Here is a 25,746-nt window from a genome sequence, read left to right on the forward strand (position 1 = left end):
CAAATATCAAATGAAACTTTTAAACAGTATTTTACAAATGAACATATAGAAATTTTAACTTTGTCAACATCAGGGTTCAATTTCAGCTGAAAGTTTAAAAACCTTTGCATATTACCAAGCTCTAATTCCTTAATCTTTCTTCTGGTCCTAACCATAGAATAAGCAAAGTAGGGAAGAAGGCAAAGGATAAATGCCAAACTAGAAAATTTCAAAGAAATTTTGATGGGTGCCAATGCGCCCGTTGCCCCGCCGCCCCCTGGCGTGCCGGCCGTGCGGCCACCGCGAGGGAGACGGCGCGAGACGGAGGCAAACCTGCCCGTGAATGTGATGCCATTAAATATCCCGTACGGCCACTAGGTGGTGCTGCTGTCGCCGCGCGTGTACGAGCGCGCTTGGATCGGGAGTCAGATTAAAATCTACCAAACATCAGCCTGATTGGAAAATCTGCAGAAATCAGGCGGCCACTAGGTGGCGCTGTAGTCATTGTGCATGTACAAACATGTTCAGATAGGGACTTTCAATGAAACTGGCAAGTTTCAAGTTCTTTGCTCAACCCAGTCCAGAGTTAGAGGCACTTCATGGGGTATGGTGCTGACAACACCTGGACATCTAGATGTGTCCAGGATGGAAAGTCATAGAGAAAAAAAAAGGTTAATCTCAGCATGATTGCAAAATCTGCAGATTGACAGGTATGAAAGGGCTAAACAGTGGCAATCTGCAGAATGACAGCAGCTGAGAGTGCTTCCATGGCAACCATGCCCCCACCCTTTCTCCCAAAGCAGCAGACAGACACACATCTAAGGGCTCAGGTTACACAAACACACGCACACACAGAGACAGGCAGCTGTAGAGAACTGTGAAGTCACTGTGTGAAAGCCTCCGAACTTCTTGCTGCTGAAAGCAAACCGTAATACATATCAAAATAATTCTTTCACCGTTAGGTGCAGGAGGCTTTGAGGAACACGAGGATATAAGTCTTGTCACTGTACTGCAAACAGAACTTAAATGGCAGCAGTTTTAAAACACATGTTTACATCTGAGTCAGAGTCAATGGAGATTTTGCATGGGGAGAAAAGACTTTGTGTATTTCTGAGCCCCATAGCTCCAAATCTGTACGTCCTAGCCCAAAAAGAGCTGATGATAAATTGAAGCCAACTTAAAAACCTACGTTTTGATGTAAAAGTTGTGTCTGTAGAGCAAAAACGCTGGCCGTGAGAGAACTTTGTTTAAGCATGTCTTGTGGAAGCAAAAGCTAGAGTGAGGGAGAGTGACAGCAGCTTCAGAGTTTTTTACTAAAAATTAAACAGTGATTGTGAAAAAACTGTAAAGGATATGAAAATGCCCTTCGGACCAGTGATAGATTTATCTTTCGTGACCCGTTTAAACTTTGAATGATGTTTCTAGGTGAATGTATGGCTGAGCTGTAGGCTTCCAAAGAGACCTATGTTTTTCGGGCTGATCTGAGCCAAATCCCATTCATTCCTATGGGAAAACACGAGTCCAAAAAATCGCGGTTTATTGCGATTTACTCGAGAACCGCCAGACTTTTGTACGAGAAAAGAACTTTGTTTAAGCATGTCTTGTGGAAGCAAAAGCTAGAGCAAGGGGAGAGTGACAGCAGCTTCAGAGTTTTTTACTAAAACTTAAACAGTGATTGTGAAAAAACTGTAAAGGATATGAAAATGCCCTTCGGACCAGTGATAGATTTACAGTGCCATGAATATGTATTTGCCCCCTTCCTGATTTCTGTGTTTTTTGCATATTTATCACTCACAGAGGTTTCAGATCATCAAACCAATTTTAGTATCACACAGAGACAACCCAAGGAAACACAAAATGCAGTTTTGAAATGTTGATTCCATTTATTAAGGCACAAAAAAAAAACAAAACTTATCTAACACTATGTGAAAAAGTAATTGCCCCCTGAACCTAATAGGGAGTTGGGCCACCTTTGGCAGCGATAACTGAAATCAAACGTTTGCGATAATTTGTGATGAGTCTTTCACAACGCTGTGGAGGGATTTTGGCCCACTCCTCTTTGCAAAATCTTTTCAAGTCAGCCATATTGGAGGGTCGTCTTGCATGAACCGCGCACTTAAGGTCAGACCACAGCATTTCAATTGGATTTAAATCTGGACTCTGACTTGGCCACTCCAAAACCTTCATTTTGTTTTTCTTGAGCCATTCAGAGGTGGACTTGCTGGTGTGCTTTGGATCGTTGTCCTGCTGCATGATCCAAGAGCGCTTGAGCTTGAGGGCACGAACTGATGGCCTGACATTGTCCTTCAGAATTTCCTGGTAAACACCAGAATTCATTATGCCATCAATCACAGTAAGTTGTCCTGGTCCTGAGGCAGCAAAGCAACCCCAGACCATCACACTGCCACCACCATGCTTTACTGTGGGCATAATGTTCTTTTTGTCAAATGCTGTGCCATTTGTGCGCCAGATGTAGCGGGCTGTGCATCTTCCAAAAAGGTCAATTTTTGACTCATCAGTCCATAAAATGTTTCTCCAAAAGTCTTGAGGATAATCGAGATACCTTTTGGCAAATGTGAGACGGTCCTTTGTGTTCTTTTTTGACAGCAGTGGTTTTCGCCTGGGTACTCTGCCATGGATGCCACCTTTGGCCAGTACCTTTCTTATGGTGGAGTCATGCACACTGACCTTAACTGAGGCCAGCGAGGCCTGCAGTTCCTTTGATGTTTTGTGAGGGTCTTTTGTAACCTCCTGGATTACCCGCCGTCGCACTCTTGGAGTAATTTTAGGTGGTCGACCACTCCTGGGAAGGTTTGCCACTGTTCCCAGCTTTCTCCATTTGTGGATAATGGCTCTGACAGTGGTTCGCTGGATCCCCACAGCCTTGGAAATGGCTTTGTAGCCTTTTCCAGACTGATGGATCTCGATTACTTTTTTTCTTAATTCTTCTGGAATTTCTTTGGATCAGATCCAATTTAAGTGATTTCTTGATTTGAACCCAGGTGGTGGCAATCAGGTTTGGGTGTGGCTTGTAGAATTGAACTCAGCTTTCCCAAAAACTGTTGTTAATCACAGTTACTTTGAGTTTTAGCAAGGGGGGCAATTACTTTTTCACATAGGGCCAGATACGTTTTGATTTTTTTTGTGCCTTAATACATGGAATCAACATTTCAAAACTACATTTTGTATTTCCTTGGGTTGTCTCTGTGTGATATTAAAATTGGTTTGATGATCTGAAACCTCCGTGAGTGATAAATATGCAAAAAACACAGAAATCAGGAAGGGGGCAAATACATATTCATGGCACTGTATCTTTCGTGACCCGTTTAAACTTTGAATGGTGTTTCTAGGTGAATGTATGGCTGAGCTGTAGGCTTCCAAAGAGACCTATGTTTTTCGGGCTGATCTGAGCCAAATCCCATTCATTCCTATGGGAAAACACGAGTCCAAACAATAGCGGTTTATTGCGATTTACTCGAGAACTGCCAGACTTTTGTAGTAGAAAAGAACTTTAAGCATGTCTTGTGGAAGCAAAAGCTAGAGTGAGGGGAGACTGACAGCAGCTTCAGAGTTTTTTACTAAAACTTAAACAGTGATTGTGAAAAAACTGTAAAGGATATGAAAATGCCCTTCGGACCAGTGATAGATTTATCTTTCGTGACCCGTTTAAACTTTGAATGGTGTTTCTAGGTGAATGAATGGCTGAGCTGTAGGCTTCCAAAGAGACCTATGTTTTTCGGGCTGATCTGAGCCAAATCCCATTCATTCCTATGGGAAAACACGAGTCCAAAAAATCACGGTTTACTGCGATTTACTCGACAACTGCCAGACTTTTGTACAAGAAAAGAACTTTTTTTTAAGCATGTCTTGTGGAAGCAAAAGCTAGAGTGAGGGGAGAGTGACAGCAGCTTCAGAGTTTTTTACTAAAACTTAAACAGTGATTGTGAAAAAACTGTAAAGGATATGAAAATGCCCTTCGGACCAGTGATAGATTTATCTTTCGTGACCCGTTTAAACTTTGAATGGTGTTTCTAGGTGAATGAATGGCTGAGCTGTAGGCTTCCAAAGAGACCTATGTTTTTCGGGCTGATCTGAGCCAAATCCCATTCATTCCTATGGGAAAACACGAGTCCAAAAAATCGCGGTTTATTGCGATTTACTCGAGAACCGCCAGACTTTTGTACTAGAAAAGAACTTTGTTTAAGCATGTCTTGTGGAAGCAAAAGCTAGAGTGAGGGGAGAGTGACAGCAGCTTCAGAGTTTTTTACTAAAACTTAAACAGTGATTGTGAAAAAACTGTAAAGGATATGAAAATGCCCTTCAGACCAGTGATAGATTTATCTTTCGTGACCCATTTAAACTTTGAATGGTGTTTCTAGGTGAATGTATGGCTGAGCTGTAGGCTTCCAAAGAGACCTATGTTTTTCGGGCTGATCTGAGCCAAATCCCATTCATTCCTATGGGAAAACACGAGTCCAAAAAATCGCGGTTTATTGCGATTTACTCGAGAACCACCAGACTTTTGTACGAGAAAAGAACTTTGTTTAAGCATGTCTTGTGGAAGCAAAAGCTAGAGTGAGGGGAGAGTGACAGCAGCTTCAGAGTTTTTTACTAAAACTTAAACAGTGATTGTGAAAAAACTGTAAAGGATATGAAAATGCCCTTCGGACCAGTGATAGATTTATCTTTCGTGACCCGTTTAAACTTTGAATGGTGTTTCTAGGTGAATGAATGGCTGAGCTGTAGGCTTCCAAAGAGACCTATGTTTTTCGGGCTGATCTGAGCCAAATCCCATTCATTCCTATGGGAAAACACGAGTCCAAAAAATCGCGGTTTATTGCGATTTACTCGAGAACCGCCAGACTTTTGTACTAGAAAAGAACTTTGTTTAAGCATGTCTTGTGGAAGCAAAAGCTAGAGTGAGGGGAGAGTGACAGCAGCTTCAGAGTTTTTTACTAAAACTTAAACAGTGATTGTGAAAAAACTGTAAAGGATATGAAAATGCCCTTCAGACCAGTGATAGATTTATCTTTCGTGACCCATTTAAACTTTGAATGGTGTTTCTAGGTGAATGTATGGCTGAGCTGTAGGCTTCCAAAGAGACCTATGTTTTTCGGGCTGATCTGAGCCAAATCCCATTCATTCCTATGGGAAAACACGAGTCCAAAAAATCGCGGTTTATTGCGATTTACTCGAGAATCACCAGACTTTTGTACGAGAAAAGAACTTTGTTTAAGCATGTCTTGTGGAAGCAAAAGCTAGAGTGAGGGGAGAGTGACAGCAGCTTCAGAGTTTTTTACTAAAACTTAAACAGTGATTGTGAAAAAACTGTAAAGGATAGGAAAATGCCCTTCGGACCAGTGATAGATTTATCTTCCGTGACCCGTATAAACTTTGAATGGTGTTTCTAGGTGAATGTATGGCTGAGCTGTAGGCTTCCAAAGAGACCTATGTTTTTCGGGCTGATCTGAGCCAAATCCCATTCATTCCTATGGGAAAACACGAGTCCAAAAAATCGCGGTTTATTGCGATTTACTCGAGAGCTGCCAGACTTTTGTACGAGAAAAGAACTTTGTTTAAGCATGTCTTGTGGAAGCAAAAGCTAGAGTGAGGGGAGAGTGACAGCAGCTTCAGAGTTTTTTACTAAAACTTAAACAGTGATTGTGAAAAAACTGTAAAGGATATGAAAATGCCCTTCGGACCAGTGATAGATTTATCTTTCGTGACCCATTTAAACTTTGAATGGTGTTTCTAGGTGAATGTATGGCTGAGCTGTAGGCTTCCAAAGAGACCTATGTTTTTCGGGCTGATCTGAGCCAAATCCCATTCATTCCTATGGGAAAACACGAGTCCAAAAAATCGCGGTTTATTGCGATTTACTCGAGAACCGCCAGACTTTTGTACGAGAAAAGAACTTTGTTTAAGCATGTCTTGTGGAAGCAAAAGCTAGAGCAAGGGGAGAGTGACAGCAGCTTCAGAGTTTTTTACTAAAACTTAAACAGTGATTGTGAAAAAACTGTAAAGGATATGAAAATGCCCTTCGGACCAGTGATAGATTTATCTTTCGTGACCCGTTTAAACTTTGAATGGTGTTTCTAGGTGAATGTATGGCTGAGCTGTAGGCTTCCAAAGAGACCTATGTTTTTCGGGCTGATCTGAGCCAAATCCCATTCATTCCTATGGGAAAACACGAGTCCAAAAATTGATGTGATGTAGACGCTGTGGATGGGGGGACCACCGCTGGTTGCATTTAGAGCTCCCACTGCATGGTACAGCATATTTATATCATTCCCCAGCCTGCGAAGCCATCCTGTTTATAGGAAGATGTGAATATGAATATAAAGGGATAAAGGCATGTTTAGACAGCAAGTAGCACAGTAAGTAAAACAGAGTAACTAATTTACTTACAGTCTCTACAAATGTACATCACAGTCATAATGTAGATAAAGACTAACTCCGCAGAATTATTTTCTAAGTTTGGAAACCTTGTTTAGCACTCCTATATGCTAGATCTAGAACAACAGATTCAACACAAGAAGGAAAGCAGATGCTTGGAAGTCAGAGCTCATCCCTGGTCAATACAATGTGGAGACATGCAGCTGATCCCATGGGAGTCTCTTGCAGACACTGATAAATGGTAATTGGATGGAAACACCTCAAGGCTGCTTGACTTCAACACTAACTTTAAAATCAGAAACAAATAATTAGGATACAGCACATTAATCCTGTCTCATCTACTGACCCACTCTCTTATGACACTGTAAGACTGTAGTTGGTAAGAGAAATCTGCATTGCTCTCATGACCCATGGCAATGTAGGCCTGCAACCTGTTATGAGTATGCAAGAGTCAATTAATTACAAGCATTGCAGCTCATCAATACTAACCAGGGATCAGCACAGAGGGCCTCATTACATGACTGACCTAGAGTCTGAGGGTGAAGCCGTGAGAGTCCATCATTAATTATGAGAAGAGTCAAGCAATTTAAACCTCACTTGTCTCATAATTTCCTTTTAATACTTAAAGGATCAACAAGGACAATAAAGACATCTCATTAACCTGCTATACACCGGGAAAGATGCACAGCATGTAAATCTCATTTAAGTTTTGCATTAATTGCAGATTCAAAATTTTATATAACAATACTTTAATGTGCCATGTTCTGATGTAAATCACCAGATTCATACTGACAGAAACACAAATACTAAGGCAGTTAAAATCATATTAACAATAGTTTTCTGCTGATTTGATGTTTTAACATCAAAGAAATGTGTAAACATTTATGGATTTAGGGAAACAACTGGGATAATTTTCTCACCACGCACCAACATCCCAGTTCATCTCCATCTGGCCAATAACATACCAGATGCAAGACATCCAGTGGGCCACAACAACATTCACTGACATGAGCAGGATCAGGACCCCTGAGGTATACTGAGTGTAGCGGTCAATCTTCTGCCCGAGCTTCAGCAGACGAAGCAGACGCACAGCTTTTATCATCTGGACCACGTTCACCTGAGGAAATATAAAAGCAAATGGAGGATTTGAATTATTTTACCAATCACAATTAGAACCTACCTAACCCTTTAAGATGCTGCTTATGCATTTGGTAAAGCATTTTTAAGTGATGATTAATTAATTTACACTGGTATTATGTAAACTCTGAATTTCTGGCTTGAAACTGTTTATTTAACTTTACCTTGGATTAAAAATCACTTCTCATGGGAAAAGGGTCCGGGTACGGTCCGTGTACGTTCAGGCAATTCGTTTTTTCATTTTAAACCAAAATCGGAAAAACGGAAGTAATGTCGTTTTTCTGTTTTTTCATTTACAATCAAAATCGGAAAAACGGATAAACAGAACCAATTTTCCTTTCCTATTACCAGAATTCAAAGACGAAAAACAAGAACCACCTTATTTAAAATCCGCCCTGTTTTTGGATTCTGGTAATTCCTCTTTTTTATTTTTCCTTCTGAATTGAAAGATGAAGACATGTTAACAGGCGGCCCGGAAGTTAGAATATTTCTTTCAAATTAAAAGCCTAGATTAACACGTAGCATCGTGCAAGCACATACTGCGTTAACTCATACAAAACAATATTAATATGTTCGTTCGGGCAGACAGCGACCCCGAGATAATAATAATAATAATAATAATAATAATAATTAAAGCCGCAAGCGGCATCCATCGGGTCCGAGCGTCCTGGACCCCGCCACCCGATGTCGCCATGACAACAGGTGGTGTAATGCATTAAGGACCCAACCTGTATGAATCCTGTCAAGTTTGGTGCAGTTCCCATTTATTTCTGTGGAGATATAAGCAAACCGTGTTTCATGGCGAGAAGGCGTTTTCCGTCGGTTGCCACGGTAACACGCTTTCTCCTATTAGAAAGATTTGAGGAGCGTTTGGTCCCCAACTTGTCAGGAAGCTTCCCACGAAGTTTGGAGTCAGTCGCACGAATCCCCTCAGACAAGTTGGTTCAAATGGCAGTGAAATCCAAGATGGTGGCCACCCCGTTGCCATGGCAACAGGTGTTCGATTGACTTCTTTGCTGGGCTTGGGGTGTTACATGTATGAATACTGTCAAGTTTGGTGCAGTTCCCACGTGTTCCTATGGAGATATGAGCAACCCGTGTTTCATGGCGAGAAGGCGTTTTTACGTCGGTTGCCACGGTAACACGCTTTCTGCTATTAGAAAGATTTGAGGAGCGTTTGGTCCCCAACATGTCAGGAAGGTCCCCACCAAGTTTGGAGTCAATCGCACGAATCCCCTCAGACTAGTTCGTTCAAATATGATGTGTGTAAAGTGCAAAAAATGGGAAAAAAATGGCCGTATACGCCAAGATGGCGGGCACCCAGTTGCCATGGCAACAGGTGTTAGATTGACTTTTTTGCTCGACTCGGGGTGTTACACGTGTGTGCCGAGTTTCGTGTTCCTACGTCGAAGTAGACTTTTGGGACCCCATTCATTTGGGGATTTTTTTGGACTGTAGGTGGCGCTGTTGAGCCACTTTTGCATTGAAGTGTATGCGGACCTTAGAATATCGCGATTTTCGCCGGGCTTGACGTGTGTGCCAAGTTTCACAACTTTTCATGGGTGTTTAGGGGGTCATATTTGGGGTCGAAGCGCTTAGAAGAAGAACGGAGGAGAATAAACATTTCAACTACAATAGGGTCTCGCCATACTTTGTATGGCTCGGACCCTAATAATAATAGATAGATAGAAATGAAAGCCTAGTGCAGGGCAATTCAATTAAAAATTCACTCGGGCCAGATTTTCGGACTAAAGATATGAACAGGGCCGCACAATTTTAGCAGACAGCGAGTAAAGTTAACCATTTTGAATAAATACAAATAGATAAGATAAACATACTGGATGTTTATTAACATATTGCCACATCCAAAAGCACAGAATAGAAGAGCAATGCTAAAACTAGACATGCTGAAATACTGCCTCTTTATGTTACATTTCAAAACACATAACTTTGACACATTTTGAGCACATGTTAATGTTTTGTTTTGGCTACATCTTAAAGTGCATAAAAAAGTAACTTGCTTAACAGCAACTTTTCAGAACTTGATATATTTTTCTTCTTTTGAAATAACAAAAACAGTTTTTCCCTGCCCATATTTGATCTCATCTGAGACAGATCTCATCTTGAGCGCATGTTTACTATTGTTCTTAAATGAAATAAAGCTGACATCCAAGTGTATAATAAAGTGCAACTAAATTAAATAATTGAAAACAAAATATCTTTCCTAAATATTGAACCTATAATAAGTTAACAAAAAACAGTCACTTAAAAGACATAAAACTGCATTTAGTTTGTGCTACAACACAGTCTGATGCACGATACAATGCAGGGTTGTCAGCTGAGGCGCAACAGCGGACCAACGTGCAGCCAAGCCGCTAATTTTTCCAGCCATGGATGGAGCCCCATCCGTTACGAGCATGCACACGCGCTTCATGTCCAGATTATTATCTTCAAAAAATGATGATATTTTTTCAAACAGTACCTCGCCTGTTGTGTGCCCATCTAATGGCAATAAACCCAGCAGTTCCTCTTTGAAAATGTTGCCGTCAAAAAAACGGACATACATGCAAAGCTGGGCTGTGTCGGTTTTATCTGTAGACTCGTCTACTGCTACAGCCATATTATCAGCCTTTCTGAGCTCTTTTAGTAGCGTCTCGAATACATCTGTGGCAAGAATATCAACCCTGCGAATGTTTGAAGTGTCAGACAGAGGTACCTGTTTGATAGCAGATGCCACACTCGTCCTCATTTTTTCGTCAGTTAAAACTTCTTCCACGACAGCCAACATGCAGTCCTTTACTGTTTCTGAGTCTGTGAAGGGTCTCTTTTTCTTTGCCAAGATCCATGACACGCGAAGCGAAGCTGCTGTGGCCCTTTCCTGAGCAGTGCAAGTCTGCTTCATTGTAGAACAGCTCCGGTTGTAAGATGCAGTCAAACTCTGGATTTTAGCCACCCTCTCATGTGATCCCTCAGGAAAGTTTTTCCGAAACGCGGCATGTTTTTCAACGTGGTGTCTTCGGACATTATAGTCTTTCAGCACTGCAACGCACTCATTGCAGAGTAAACACATCGGCTTGGCGTTTGGACTAGGTGGCAAAATAAACAAATACTTGTCGGTCCACGCAGGATTAAACTGACGATTTTCCTCGCCAATACGTCGTTTCAGGGTAGATAAGGACATGCTGTAAAATTGCTAATGCTAATTATTGCGGATTGCTTCTCAAACGCGCCTTCTTAACAACGCAATGCATTGCGGGATAGTTGCTAGGTTACAGTAAACGTTGCGTTCAATGTTTGTGATACTGTTGGAATTTTATGGAATGAATGAATGAATGAAATGAATGAATGAATGAATGAAAAATACTTTATTAATCCCAAAGGGAAATTCAATATTGTAGTAGTAGTAATTTTTTTTTTTTTTTTTTTTTTTTTAACAATCACATTAATTAATTAAGGGCTTTGTTCTTCAGCCTGATAGCTGCTGGAAGGAAGGATCTTCTGTATCTCTCTGTCTTGCATCGGACTTGAACAAGCCTCCCACTGAACACACTCTGTTGTTTCGTCACGGCGTTGTGTAGAGGGTGTGAAGGATCTTCCATTATCTTCGTCAGCTTGTACAGAATTCTTTTTTTGATGATCAACTCCAGCGGCTCCAGAGTTACTCCAAGCACAGAACCGGCTTTCTTGATCAGTTTGTTAATTCTTTTCAAGTCTCTGGTTCTGATGCCGCTGCCCCAGCAGATTGCTGCAAAGCTGATTGCACTTTCAACAACAGACCTGTAGAACATTTGCAACATTTTGGTGCAGACGTTAAAAGATCTCAGCTTCCTTAAGAAGTAGAGTCTGCTCTGACCTTTCTTGTAAATGTACTCAGTGTTGCTTTTCCACTCAAGTCTGTTGTCCAGCTGAACTCCAAGGTACTTGTATTCCTCCACCACCTCCACCTCCTCTCCCATGATGGAAACACTTCTATGTGTGTTCTTGTTCCTCCTGAAGTCAACAATCATCTCCTTTGTTTTCTTGGTATTCAAGATGAGATGATTGTCACCGCACCATTTCACAAACTGACCGACCAGTTCTCTGTACTCTGCTTCTTGTCCATCACTGATACACCCAACAACTGCTGAGTCATCAGAGTATTTCTGCAGATGACAGAACTCAGAGTTGTACTGGAAGTCTGAGGTGTACAGCGTGAATAGAAATGGTGAAAGTACAGTCCCTTGTGGTGTTCCAGTGCAGCTGACCACCATCTCAGACACACAACCTTTCAGTCTCACAAACTGTGGTCTGTTTGTGAGGTAGTCGTAAATCCAGGTGGTTGTGGAGGGATCCACCTGGAATTTCTGCAGCTTCTCACACAGCAGAGCAGGCTGAATTGTATTAAAAGCACTTGAGAAATCAAAGAACATGACCCTCAAAGTGCTGCCTGACTGGTCCAGATGAGAGTGGGCTCTCTGAAGCAGGTATATGATGGCATCTTCAACCCCAAGCCCATTACGGTATGCAAACTGTAATGGGTCCTGAAAGGTGTTCACCTGCTTGCTGAGGTGAGCCAGTAAGAGTCTCTCCAGGACTTTCATGACGTGAGATGTCAGGGCGACTGGTCTGTAGTCTTTTGGTTCAGCTGGTTGTGGTTTTTTAGGCACTGGAACAAGGCAGGATGTTTTCCACAGCACCGGGATTCTTCTCTGACTCAGGCTGGTGTTGAACAGGTGCTGGAGAATCGGACATAGCTGTTTTGAGCAGGTCTTGAGAACTCTGGGACTGACACCATCTGGACCTGCAGCCTTGTTCTGGTTCAGTTTCACCAGTTGTTGCATGACTTGGTTACAGGAGACAGACAGAGTGGAGGTGGAGGCAGAGGAGGTTTCAGGAAGTCCTGATGTGGAGGGAGATGAGGTTGTGTCCAGGTCCTTGACTGAGCTGCAGGGTGACAGAGTGGAGGTGTGACAGGAAAGCTGTGGGCTCATGGAGGGTGTGTGGCTAGTTGGGGTTGAAGCAGGAGATGAGCTAAACCTATTGAAGAACATGTTCAGTTCATTCGCTCTGTCCAGACCTCCATCGGTCTGATCCTCCTTTATCCCGAAGCCAGTGATCTTCTTCATTCCTGACCACACATCCCTCACATTGTTTTTCTGAAGCTTACTTTCCAACTTCTTCCTGTAGTCCTCCTTGCACTTCTTCGTTTGTGTTTTAAGTTGTTTTTGTGTGGACTTCAATAACTCCCTGTCTCCATCCCTAAAAGCTTTCTTTTTGATGTTCAGCAGCTTTTTCAGGTCACTGGTGATCCAGGGTTTGTTATTGGGGAAGCACCTCACTGTTCTTGTTGGAACGGTGCTGTCCACACAGAAGTTAATATAATCTGTCACACACTCAGTCAAGGCGTTGATGTCATCTCCATGAGGTTCACATAGGACGTTCCAGTCTGTAGCCTCGAAGCATCCTCTCAGAGCATCTTCAGCTTCATTAGACCAGGTTCTAATAGCCTTTCTAATGACTGGTTGTTGCTGAACGATGGGCTTGTAGGAGGAGGAGAGAAGAACTAGGTTATGGTCTGATCTTCCTAAAGGTGGCAGGGCAAAGGAGCTGTATGCATTTTTAATATTTGCATAAAATAAGTCCAACGTTTTGTTTTCTCTGGTGGAGCAGCTGACAAACTGTTGGAAAGTTGGTAGAGTTGCAGAGAGGGAGATGTTGTTAAAATCTCCAGAGATAGCCACAAATGCGTTTGGATGTTGTGTTTGAAGCCTGGCCACTACAGAGTTAATGACATCACAGGCTGCGTCTGGAGCGGTACCAGGTAATATATATACCGCTACCAGAATAACGCATGTGAACTCTCTGGGTAAATAATACGGGCGGAGACTCACAGCTAGCAGTTCAATGTCTCTTGTGCAGATCTTCTCTTTAACAGTGACATGTTCAGGATGACACCAGCGCTGGTTTACCAGCACCGCAATTCCACCTCCCTTCAACTTCCCGCTGAGTTGTTTATTGCGGTCTGCACGGACCGTCCTGAAGCCGTGTACAGACGCATTACAGTCTGGGATGTGTTCATGCAGCCATGTCTCGGTGAAGCACATAATACTGCACTCTCTGTATTCTTTAAGAGACCTGGTTAGCACCTGAAGTTCATCAATTTTGTTAGCTAGCGATCTCACGTTTCCCATAACAACCGTTGGAAGAAACGGTTTGAATCGCCACCGTTTTTCTCTCTGCCTCGCTCCTGCCCTGCATCCTCTTCTCTTTCTTTTCAACTCCGTTGGGATTTGAAGTGTTGTTTCACTGATAATCTTGAGTTTGGAGAGTTTTATCAGTTGATCCCGATGGTAAACAAGTCTCGTTGCCATGGAGACTCACAATAACAAGTCTTGCAAAAACAGAAAAATATTCAGAAAAATCTCCCGTATAGCACAGCCTCTGACCAGCGTGAAAAATCAACCCGAACAGACACAGATTGACAGCTGATGTCTTAAAAAAGACGGCTATATTGCAAAAAATCACGAGTTAAAAACAGAGCTACTACAATTGCTGCTGCCACCTAGCGGCGCATTCTAGAATTGATAGTCACTGCTATTAATAGGTGTTTTCCTGTAGTCCTCGGACCCAAATTCCAATCACTTGGCATTTGCTATCGGGCCACTGCAGGGTTGCTTTCGGGCCGCATGCGGCCCGCGGGCCGCTAAATGAATAGGGTTGGCCTAGTGGGTAACAAGTAACCAGGATTATAATGATTGTTCACAGTGATCACAGTGCTGTGAACTATTCATAGCTATAATTCCTTGCTGGCTAAGTTACGTTGAACGTCTGCAATTTATCTGTGCCAAGCCCTCATATAACATGGTGACCAACTTAATCTGCCAAAGCGGAAAATCAGCATTTTCATTCAGATTTTTCCAGTGGGTAGGTCATTTTGTGCAGTTTTCTCAATAGTAAATGTAAATGGAGTCTAGAAAAGTTGTTTCATCAGTACAGCAGGGAAACTTCTAATATTCTATTTCCTTACACAGCTGCTGTTACTGAATCACCACAAGGTGGCAGAGTACATGAGGGAAATGGACTGGACTTTGGCAGGCTACGCAGTATGTGCTTGCACGATGCTACGTGTTAATCTAGGCTTTTAATTTGAAAGAAATATTCTAACTTCCGGGCCGCCTGTTAACATGTCTTCATCTTTCAATTCAGAAGGAAAAATAAAAAAGAGGAATTACCAGAATCCAACAACAGGGCGGATTTTAATTTAGGATGTTCTTGTTTTTCGTCTTTGAATTCTGGTAATAAGAAAGGAAAATCGATTCCTTTTATCCGTTTTTCCGATTTTGATTGTAAATGAAAAAACAGAAAAACGACATTACTTCCGTTTTTCCGATTTTGGTTTAAAACGAAAAAACGAATTGGACACGGACCAGAATTACAGTCGTTCTTTATTTCCTTACTTCTGTAAAAGTACGCCCGAAATAGAAAATCAGATAAAGGCTCGTTTTTTGTTTTTCAATCTCCAATTTCCAAACGAAAAACGGGACATGAATCATTTCTCGTTTTTTGTTTACCTTCCTCCAAACGAAAATCGGAGATCGGATGGATTTCCGATTTTCATTTTTCAATATCAACACGAAAAACGGATGGCCGCGAAGTACACGGACCCTTTTGTTGTTGTCCCCCCCCCATCTTAGGTTTATCTTCATCCTCTGCAGAGCAGTCTATTATCCTCCAGTATGCCTGCTGATTTACCTGGTGGGTGAACAACAAACTGACTTTGTGATGACACACTGCATTACAGAATATTCTGAGATTAATAATTCAGTCCAAAAATGTTATTTTAATATCCTAAAGGTCCATCTTCGGTGGTCACTGAGGTCGACGCCACATCTGTGTCCTCGGCAACTCCGTTTTCACCATGGATCAGGCGCTCCACTAGTTTACCCAGCTGAGTGACTTTCTTCTCAGACTTCAGAAAGAACTGATCGGGTATTCAGAGGGCCACTGCCTATAAAGGAGAATTTAATGTTCTCCACAACAATATGGCTGAAGCTTCCACCACCACAATACCTAAAGACAAATGTTCAGTGGCGAAAGTTCAAGCAGATGTACATCTCTTTATTTACATAAGTATTTATAGCTTTTTAAAAATATTTTATTATAATTGATAGTTTATTTCATTTAGATAACATATGAATAAAGTAATGTTTATTGTAGTGATTTTAATTGCAGTTCTAGTTTTTATAGATTTTTTTTTTTTTTTTTGCACATTACTGTTACAGTTTACTTAAAACCAGAAGTAATAAAGCTGTTCTCGGTTTTACAGTAAATACATTTTATATTGGTCTATTTAATTACTTTTAGTAGGTCTGTGGTATTCAGTACTCCAGTTGGTACATCATCACTTTGAATATAAAATGTAAGCCATTCTTAGGCCACATTTGTAGCTGAATTTGTTGTGCAAGTGGAACCATAGTTCCGGTTTGTGTTACGGAGAGCCTGTATGATGGAGACACTTGCGTGCTATGAAATAAAGAAAGATGTGTTCATTCCTGACCCATGTCAGAGTTGCCTCATGTCTTTGAATATAAGCCCTTCTGTGGCATTTATGTAACACAATTTATTCTCATTTCAGGTTAAAAACAATAGAAGGGTGAAAAAATACCTGGCTGATAAAAGGATGCTGCGAACAACCTCCTATAACTGTGTAGATGTTTTATGTATTGCTTTCTGTGAGGCCAGCAGGGAGAGTTGCAGAATATTAACTAAGATTTTAAATTTGGAAATCTGTCTTCTTCCATAACCTCTATGACTGTCGATTACAATCTAACAAAAAGTTCTCACATCTAGTTTTATAAGTAAAAACATAATGACAGATTAGTAAATTTAATAAGTTTATGGTAGATGTGAATAATCATTAATTATTAATTAGTACAGACAGTAATAGAGGGCCCCAAGACTCAAGTTTTGCTTAGGGCCCCGGAGGCTTGGGCTGGCCCTGTCAGTTACTTTCCAACTACCTCAGCATAGCAGAAAGATGTATACCACTGAGTTGACTGAGTTGTTATTTGTAGCAGCGCCTTACAGCAAACTGGCAGATTCACACACAGCATTGTGTTCAGTGTCATTTAAGCATAAACGTGCACAGTTTCTAGCTTCAACAAGGGGACTACCCCATTGCCGTGTGTGAGACACACACTACATTCTTTGACTGTGTCAGCTCTAGTGGGTGACTGAGGATATAAAGTCAGACTACTGTAGTAAAAGCCATCATCAGTGAGCAGTTGTTATCTTTTGTCTGTTATAGCTTGTTTGAGAGAACTTAAATTTCCTCTGAGCAAGGAGGGAACACAAACAAAGTCATGTTATGTATTTTAAGTCAATAGAAAGTAATTACTTAAATTGCAGACAGGAAACTTTCTGGGGAAATGTCAGCAAATCTTATGACACAAAACATGAAAAGGCATGTGGTATTATCTGTTTAATATGAATATACAAATTGTTTTATTTCAAATAAATGTCACAAAGTCAGTAATACACATAAGACAAAACAAACTAGTTCAAAGGGTGGAGATAATCATCATGAAAGAAGACCTGCTGAAATAAAAACAATAAAATGGTGCCGTTTTAGACAGAAAGTCAAAAATATTGTCTGGTCAGAAAACAGTTGTTAAATCTACATTTTGTCATTTATATACACGTTTGTAATTTACATGTATTGTACAACCTTAATGCCATGTAATAGTAGGTTTGGCTTGAGGGAACCAGATGAATGGTGTTTTATCAAAGGTACACCATTTCTGACCTTTTAAGTTTTCTTTGGTCCTGGCTGACTCGTCCTCATTGATCATTACATCTATAACAGAGTACACACCTACAGACCCATCCTCAAATCCCACAAATACACACTGCTGCTCACTCACAACCAGAGTTGAAGGATTTTTAAACAGATGCACACTTCCTACTCTTTCACCGTCTGAAATCCATGTCACTGTGAGCATAGGACCTGCGTGCAGAGAACAAGCACAAAGGATGTCCTGGTTGGTGGGACGGGATATGTGAGCAACATAACGCCCAGTTTTGTCCAAGCAGGCTTTAATGACGGGGCCATCAGCTTTGAATGAGCACAGTCTGACCGGAGATCGATCTAAGAGGTTGATGGAGTTGTTGTCAGTGGACAATAAGGCATAGCTCCCACAAGAGGTCATTTGGAAGTCTTGTGGCTGACAGGGAAACATGTGGAAGCTGAAAGTGCCAACACATCGTCTCTTCTGCTACATTCCAGGTGTACATTGCCCCTGAAGCAGTCATGACCAGCACAAAGTCTGGGTGCTCTGAAAGTGTGTGGAAAGCAATGACATGCTCCAAGTTTTCCACACAAGAGAAACGCTTGCTGATTGAACCTGACCGCAGGCTTGCAGCCAGCAGGTCTCCACCATGGAGACCAATGAGGAATGTGCTCTCCGGTGACACCTGGGCATCAGATAGGTACAGGTGTATGCTGCACACTATACCTCCATTGATAATCTTCCAAACATGGGAGAGCCCTTGCTTAGAAATACTCACTCCAAAGTTACTATTAGGAGTGATGAGAACATCTGTAGCTCTGCTGCCGCTGATCCGCACAACATTCTCACCTGTTTCTGTCAGCCAGACATAAATTTCACCTGCTGACAGTGACACAAGGTGGACGCCATTTGGAGACAGTTGCAGCTTCTCAACAGGACCATCATGCAAGAAATAAGCATTTGGAAGTCCTCCATCTGAACTCCACCTCCAGACTTCCTCTGACTGGTTTGTAGTGTAGAAGCACTTTCCTGTTTGATCAGTTAGCACTTCTTTCACTTTAACCTGTAGAAAAATCTCTGGGCCTGTCACATCCCACACAAAAAGCTTGTTGCATTGTGTTGACAGCAGTAGGAACTGGCCACTACTCTTCACTCCAGAAAATTTCAGCTCCCTCTGTTCACAGCTCAGTGACAGTTTGACTACTTTACATCCAAAGTCTTTCCAAACCCAAGCAGAACCATCATCCATTATCTCTGCTACAACCTGCTTTCTGTACCAGTGGTTTCTGTTACAGAAATCTCACAGGTTTTATCCTCACACTTCAAATACTGAATTGCGGAAACTGAAGGGGGACCAGGGCAAAACACTACTCCTAAACCCCTTCCACTTTTCCTCCTTTCCTGTCTGATGTCACTCACATAACCCCCGAGCCCAGGAAAGACCTCCAGATAAGGGAAGAGGCTTGTCTCCATCACTGTGTGAAGCTGCAGGGGTGAGCTTTGCAGGACGCAAGCAGAGGACCTCAATGTGCTCACGAGGAGCAATCTTTCCTTTAAAAACTGAAACTTAGATAAGCATTCACCAGTCTCCAACATGGCTACCAGATCATCTAGGAGACCAGCTTGAGCCATAGCCCGGTGAACATCAACAACCCACATTCCAACTCCTCTAACCTGCCACTTTGTTGTAAGCGATGTGGCAGTTTGAAGACTTTTCTAATGTTTACTTGTCCTACATTTTTGGAAGAAGAGAAGACACATGGCTGTCTGTAGGAATGACCATCTGCATCAGCTTTTATTCCAGATGAATGGTTTACAAGAGGTGGTTTCCCATGACCAGTAGCCCTTTGACCACTAAAAAAGTCTGCCATCACTGAGTGAATCTTCCTCTTCACCTCATGAGCACCGAGATACCTTTTAGTTGCAACTCGCTTAAAATGCCTGCTCACCCAGAAAAAACCTGTGAATCTGCCACTGTTCTTTTGATGAGAAAATTCTTCAAATCCAAAAGTAGCCACTCCACCTCGACTTGTGTGGCCTTTATTTTAGAGGCAGGGCTCTTTCTATTCTCACATAGATTGTCATCATCATCCAAGAGCAGATTAGCAAGCTCAGCCTCCAAGAGGCCAGTCCTGGAGAGGGTGAGATAGGAGACTGCATGAGTAACGATAGAGAAGCCATGTTTTAGCTCCAGGTTATCCAAGAGAGCAGAAATTAAGGGAAATTGGGAACAGACCACTCAGTCACATCTGAATCTGACAACAAGAAAATAGATCATTAATTAGGCTTTGTAACATCATAACAAGAGAAATCTAACAATTTTGAAATCTTCATATCTTGGATGATAATGTAAACAAATTCAAGCAAATTCTGTGCAGCCACACAGGGAAAGAATGGGTTTACTCAATGCTGTGACATTGGAAGATAAAAACAGCCAAACTACCATTGGATTGGTTTTAATCACAACACTGAACATTGTTACCTCCACCAAAGCTGAAGTCATTTATTCTGCGGTGCTGGTTCATCTGTCTGTTAGCAACATAACTCAGAAAGTTATGGAGCGATTTTCAGGACATTTTCAAGAAATCTCATAAATCAATTAAGGAACAAGTGATTAGATTTTAGGTTTGATTTGGATCACCGCCTGGATCCAGGAATTTTTAAAGAATTCTTTACTATGGGGTGAGAGAGATAACTTTGCCATTAGAGCTTTTAACTAAAAAAAAAAATCCCACAATTATTGGTGAAAAAAATTAAAAAAAAAACTTAGAAAAAGGGCTTAGTGGAGGTCTGCGTTGTCTGTCTGCTTCTAGTGGGTTCTAAAATCATCCTTTAAGAAGATGTAATTTTAGTATGGTCGTACCAGAGTGCCACAGTGAGGTGTGTGCATGCAGGAGTCGAGCATAGAGAGGCAGACAACAGGAAGTCAATGCCTGCTTCGCCAGTGCCTGTTGTCCCAATGTCACCTTCCTCCCTGAACCTCTCAGCAGTGACGCCAACATCTTCACACACTGTTTCCTTTCCACTGATCCCAGCTGTGCACAGACAGATCCTGTTTTCTGTCCACTGCCTTGTGGATAATGTAGTTTGATGGCTTGCAGGAGACGTGCTCGGTTGGAAGAAATCGTGAGGATGAGTTTGACACCTGGAGGCAGAGAGGAGGGAAGGCTCCTTATTATCTGCTCATTGCAGTTGTTTTCAAGTTGATCCAAGCCATCAAGGATTAGAATGAGAGGCTGTTTGGAGGATGGGAGGAGGGTGAGGAGTGATGCAAGATGCTCTTCAAGTTCAGACAGACTAGTTTCAGAGTTAGGTCTTCTAAGATCTTGGTATGGTTTGGTACTGAGCTCATTGCTACAGTAAGAGACTTGCTCTTTGGTGCTGCCTTCATGATGACAATTCAGAATGGATGTTGGGCTGCAGTTGGATATAAGCTCACTGTGGCTGGTAATGCAACTGGGACTGTCTGGGTCACTGCTAATGAAGAAGTTGGGACTCTGCTTCATGGAAGACTGATTGCCGTATCTGCAAGCAATCTGAGAACACAGACTGGACAGCAGGTGCTTTGGAGATTTGTTGATTGACAGATTGCAAAAATAACTGATCACAACAGGATGGCTGTCTGTTACCCAGGACTTTATCTGTGGAGAGGGACAGAGAATGAGTGTGTTACTGACAACACATGTTACAGATACCTGCAGCTTTGTCCTATATGGCCCTTCTAATGGTTAAATAGCAGCTTGCAAACGTATTTACCTTGGTGTTTTTCACTAATCATTTGAATTACAGCCTGTAATTTAAATAGACATATTTGGATTTTATATAAAAAGAGACAATAAAATTATTAATAAAAATAAAAAAAGATAAATGTGTCCCCTGCATATGCATTTAACCCTTTTGCATAATATATATATATATATGGATGAATGTCGTTACAAGCCACCTTCATATTTTTGCTCATTAATGATAAAATGGGTCTTTTTTTAACTGGTATAACCGCTGTTCATAGAAAAAATAATAATCTTGCATCTTTTATTAAATGTGCAAGTCACTTTAAGTAGATTTGCAACTACAACTTCTGCAGTCATCAATAATCTCAAACTGCACAGATTAATTGGTTAGAATGTATAAAATGAGAAATTATTGGAAATTAAATTGCTGCTGTTACATCATTTCCATTTGTTCATAAACGTGTCCTTCAGTTTTTTAAAAAACCTTTATTATTTATAACTGCTTAAATGAACACTGAAGATTTTAGTCATTTTTAAGTGGACTGCAGTTATTTTATTTGAAAGACAAAGTAAAACTGAGAAGTAATGTGTGTGATTAGTTGTAGTTTTACAAAAAACATGAAAAAGACTGTTTCACATTAAGTCCATCCACCTGCTGAATACAGTGTGCTTTCAACACGGTCTTCCCTGTGCATGGCCCCCCTTGTCACCACTAGGGGGTACTGTTGGTCTCTCTGCTCCACGTAGGCTCTGATCTACAACCAGAGAGTAAAAATTAGTCTTCACTACAGCAGAAATTCTTGGTTTCAAGTGTCATCAAAGCTTTACAATACAGACATAATAAATAAGAAAATATTAATGGCTTTGAACTGGTAGGAAAAAAAGGCAATGATGAAGATAAATCTGTAAAATATCACCTGTTGAGCGGCCACAAGCTGTGCTTTATCAGTGCATTACAGAAACATCCTTATATAGATTCTAAGCACTTAAAAATCAGACATTCTCATGCTGTTTATTGGAGAAGAAATAACTATCCTGACCTTTTCTTCCTCAGGCTGAATGATCTGGTAAAACTGAGAAAAGGTGTCGCACAGCTGCTTCTGCTCAGCCCATTCCCGGGATAAAGCATCACCGATGAGGCTGTCTCCTCTGGGCTCTGAGATATTCCCACTGTTAGTCAACATCACCAGGTCTGAAAGCACCTGCTGGCATAGAGAGTCAGCATAGCCCCGCCTTCTGATTGTAGTTAACCATGACGAGGATCGCACTCAGTCGTCATGGTGTAGAGCAGAAGTTGGCAGGAAGTGACAGGACCAGGGAGGAAGCTGTAACACAGCTCTGATAATAAATCTCCATGGGTGGGTGCATTTCTCAGACTGATATGATCTGATGTTTCGGCCTGAAAATGCACAAATAAGGAAAACAAATGTTACAAATATAAATTTAAAATTTCATAATCATCTTTCATTGACTCAAATCTACCTTTTTTTTTAATAACATGACCATCTAAAGTAGTTTAAAGAGGTGCTTTGTGTGATTTTAAACTAATCTGATTCAGATTCTGCTTTTGCTTTCGTAGATGTAAACTAAGACAGAACGGCTCATATTGCTTTTACCTCTGACTGAGGCTGCAGTTGTAAATACACCCATCTTTTTTCTTTATCTTTGTTTGCATTAAGGACCTTATGGACATAGACCACGCAGCGACCTTCAGTGTCCTGAATGGGACAGTTGTCCAGTGCAAATCGTAGATCTGCATCCAGGGCTGGAGACAAAAAGCAAAGAATGGGTTAAATTACACTTCAGCCAAGGGGTTTCCAGCATCTGACCAGGAGAGCGTCTGGACACCTTAGGCGGTTCCCTAGGTGTCCAACTGTAAGAACACTACAGTGAAGACCCAAACTAAAACAGAAGGGTCATAAATCCTTTCTGCCTATTTCCAAAATATGCCTGGAGGAATACAGCTGACCTGATTCTGGATCAGTAGTGGTTGATAATGATATAAGGCTGGGACAAAATAAACAAAACCCACTCAGACACAATGAATATTTATCACCTGATCTGTAGAACGTATGGGCTCTTTCTGGGGTCATACGGCCACTTTGGACACATAAACTTGCAGCTGTATGAAAGCAGCTTTCTCAGCCCTTCATCTTCATCCTTCACGTTGATTTCATCTTCCTGCTTTCCTTCATGCCGAACAAATATTGACATTTTTAGAGAAAAAAATCCCCACAGTCAACTAGAACATTATTAATTTCAAGAAATACTTTATATTATTAAATACATCATCATTTTGTTATTTAGTCACAAGCTTAAACACCAAACTTTTATTCTTACATTAATTTAAAAGCTGCATTAGCACCCTGTACTAAACCTTGTCCTGCTAACTAAACAGGACCAAAAACCACGTCATTAGTTTTTATTTAGAAGTCCAAATCTGCATCTGTTTCTTTTAAGCTTGAATTTTTAAACTTGATCATGTTTTAACACGGTTTTTCCCCACACTGGCACTTTGTTTCTTGCATTTCATTAATTTTATTTTACATTTTTCCTGTTTTTTTTATTTTAATGTTTGATTTTAATGCACTTGTTATTGCTTGCTGCTCCCCGTTGTAATGCTTTTAATGTTTTATGTAAAGCACTGTGAATTGTCTTGTACATGAAATGTGCTATATAAATAAATTTGCCTTGCCTCTGCCTTGCTATGATTTCAGAATAGATTTGAAAATCACAAAGTAGACCAAAAACAAGGTTCACTGTTATCACCAGATGAATGCAGCTGTGTGTTTGAGAAGGTCTCAGGCAGTAGGAGGGAGGGATAGTGTTTTCATCCCTCAAGTACACCTTCTCCAGCTTCTGGGTGCTGAAACCTGCCTGCTGGCTCTCCTGCAGCAGCAGCTGGTACTCTGTCACCTCCACCGTGGTGGGCAGACCGGCTGTTATATACTGATGTCCAACCAGAGCCTGCAGCACCACCATGTGGACACTAAAAGGAACAGCAGCACACAGTACACAGTTGCTTTTCGTTCAGATATACAAAGCTCAAAAGCACTCTCTATATTATGTGCAGCATTATATTTTATTTTTTAATAAACATCAATGTAAGAGGACAGAAAAGTACTTTAAAAAAATCTTAACAACTGACACTTCATCTGCAAAGATAGTCAGCTCATGTATCAGAATATAGTGGTGCACTTTATACATTCATGTCTTCAGGAGGTTTATTTACCAATAAAAAAGGTCCAGCTGAATTTTTTCTGCATTCCTCAATCAGCTGTTGTCTGGTGTTTTCATCGGGCCAACAACTGGGATCACTGGACTCAAATGGGTCTATCACCTACAAAAATATGCACACAGCATATGGGTTAAAACAATCTATAGGACAGATGGCTGTAAATCGACTGCACCATGTGCTGATTGATTTGTCCCGAGGTGATTTAACACACATGCATGAGTAAAACCCAAAAAACACACAATACAGCCTGTCAAGTTACAGCTGCTCATCCTCTTTGCTGTCAGATCTAATTAAGCAAAACTGAGCAGAACTGACTGTACCTGTACAGAAATGGCCTCAGGCAGAAAGTGTGAAACAATATCAAACACACACGACGCTGTTGGCAGTGAATATGCCACATGTGAGCGTCTACAACAAGGACCCCATAAATTCAGGTTTTACACTGAAAACAACTGTATTTCAGATTTTGCATTAATCTATGACAAAAAGATGCACATTTCAGTAGATCATTGGTTGGGAACAAGACACCAATTACCAATGACACAAGAAAGTAAAAAAAAAAAACATCTAGACCAAACTTTTGACTCAGTTTTACAATAAAGGCATTCCCAGTGTTACTACCAGTGAACTGGAAATCTACAGTTCTCTAGGTTTCTCTTGAAAATGAGGCAGTTTACGGTGTTAAAAGAACAGAGAGGGTCCAAAACAGAGTTACCTGTCCAGCTGCAACACTTACACTCATTCACAGCACAAGTAAAATGTTTTCAGTGCAGAGAGCATTGTTTACAGTGGTCAAGTCTGGACTCACCCTGACCTCCAGGCCCAGCAAGTGCAGTGCTTTGTAAACTTGGGGAACACACTCTCTCTGAGAGCTCTACGCTTGATCGCACTGTCTATACAGAACATAAACACAAACAGAATACATCTCCAGAAAATAACTTGTAGGGCATGTTCAAAGACATAGACTAACAAGCAAAGCACTAGTGGATACTTCAGCATCCTGAATGGCTAACATACTGTACCTTCTGGGTTGGAGCACAGATAGATTTCCACACAGGATGAGCTGCAGTTGGAACGTGGAGGCAAACAGTCTCCTCCTTCAGGGTGCATGACTAATCAACAGCTATTGTCAAATTAAAAAGAAATATAGAATGAAAACTTTTAGCAGGAACATATTTAGTGACCCAGATAGTTAACAACCTCTCGTCTTGTGCTGCTTCTCTAATCCGTCCACTCAGGAAACTCTGGCTCCAGGGTGTTTATACAGTATGTTATCATGATTACGCCCACTTCCAGTTACGGGAACATCTATACAACACACATGCATGCACACGTTTATCAATAGCATACATTTTCAGCTGCATATATAATATTCTAACAAGACAGACGCATTAAAAATGCACAACATCAACACAAAAAATGTCAGACAGAGCTTTTTCATATTTTTTTTATTATTCTCATTATTGTCACCATGGCAACAGTCTGTGAAGAGAGGCCA

At 41.2% G+C, this 25,746-nt stretch overlaps 1 pseudogene; it reads right to left on the reverse strand.

Moving 5' to 3' along the window:
* Positions 1-17,661: 17,661 nt before the first annotated feature.
* Positions 17,662-23,910, reverse strand: LOC121646073 (annotated as a pseudogene).
* Between the last annotated feature and the right edge of the window lie 1,836 nt (positions 23,911-25,746).

This window comes from Melanotaenia boesemani, chromosome 9 (assembly GCF_017639745.1).
Source record: "Melanotaenia boesemani isolate fMelBoe1 chromosome 9, fMelBoe1.pri, whole genome shotgun sequence".
Taxonomy (NCBI): domain Eukaryota; kingdom Metazoa; phylum Chordata; class Actinopteri; order Atheriniformes; family Melanotaeniidae; genus Melanotaenia; species Melanotaenia boesemani.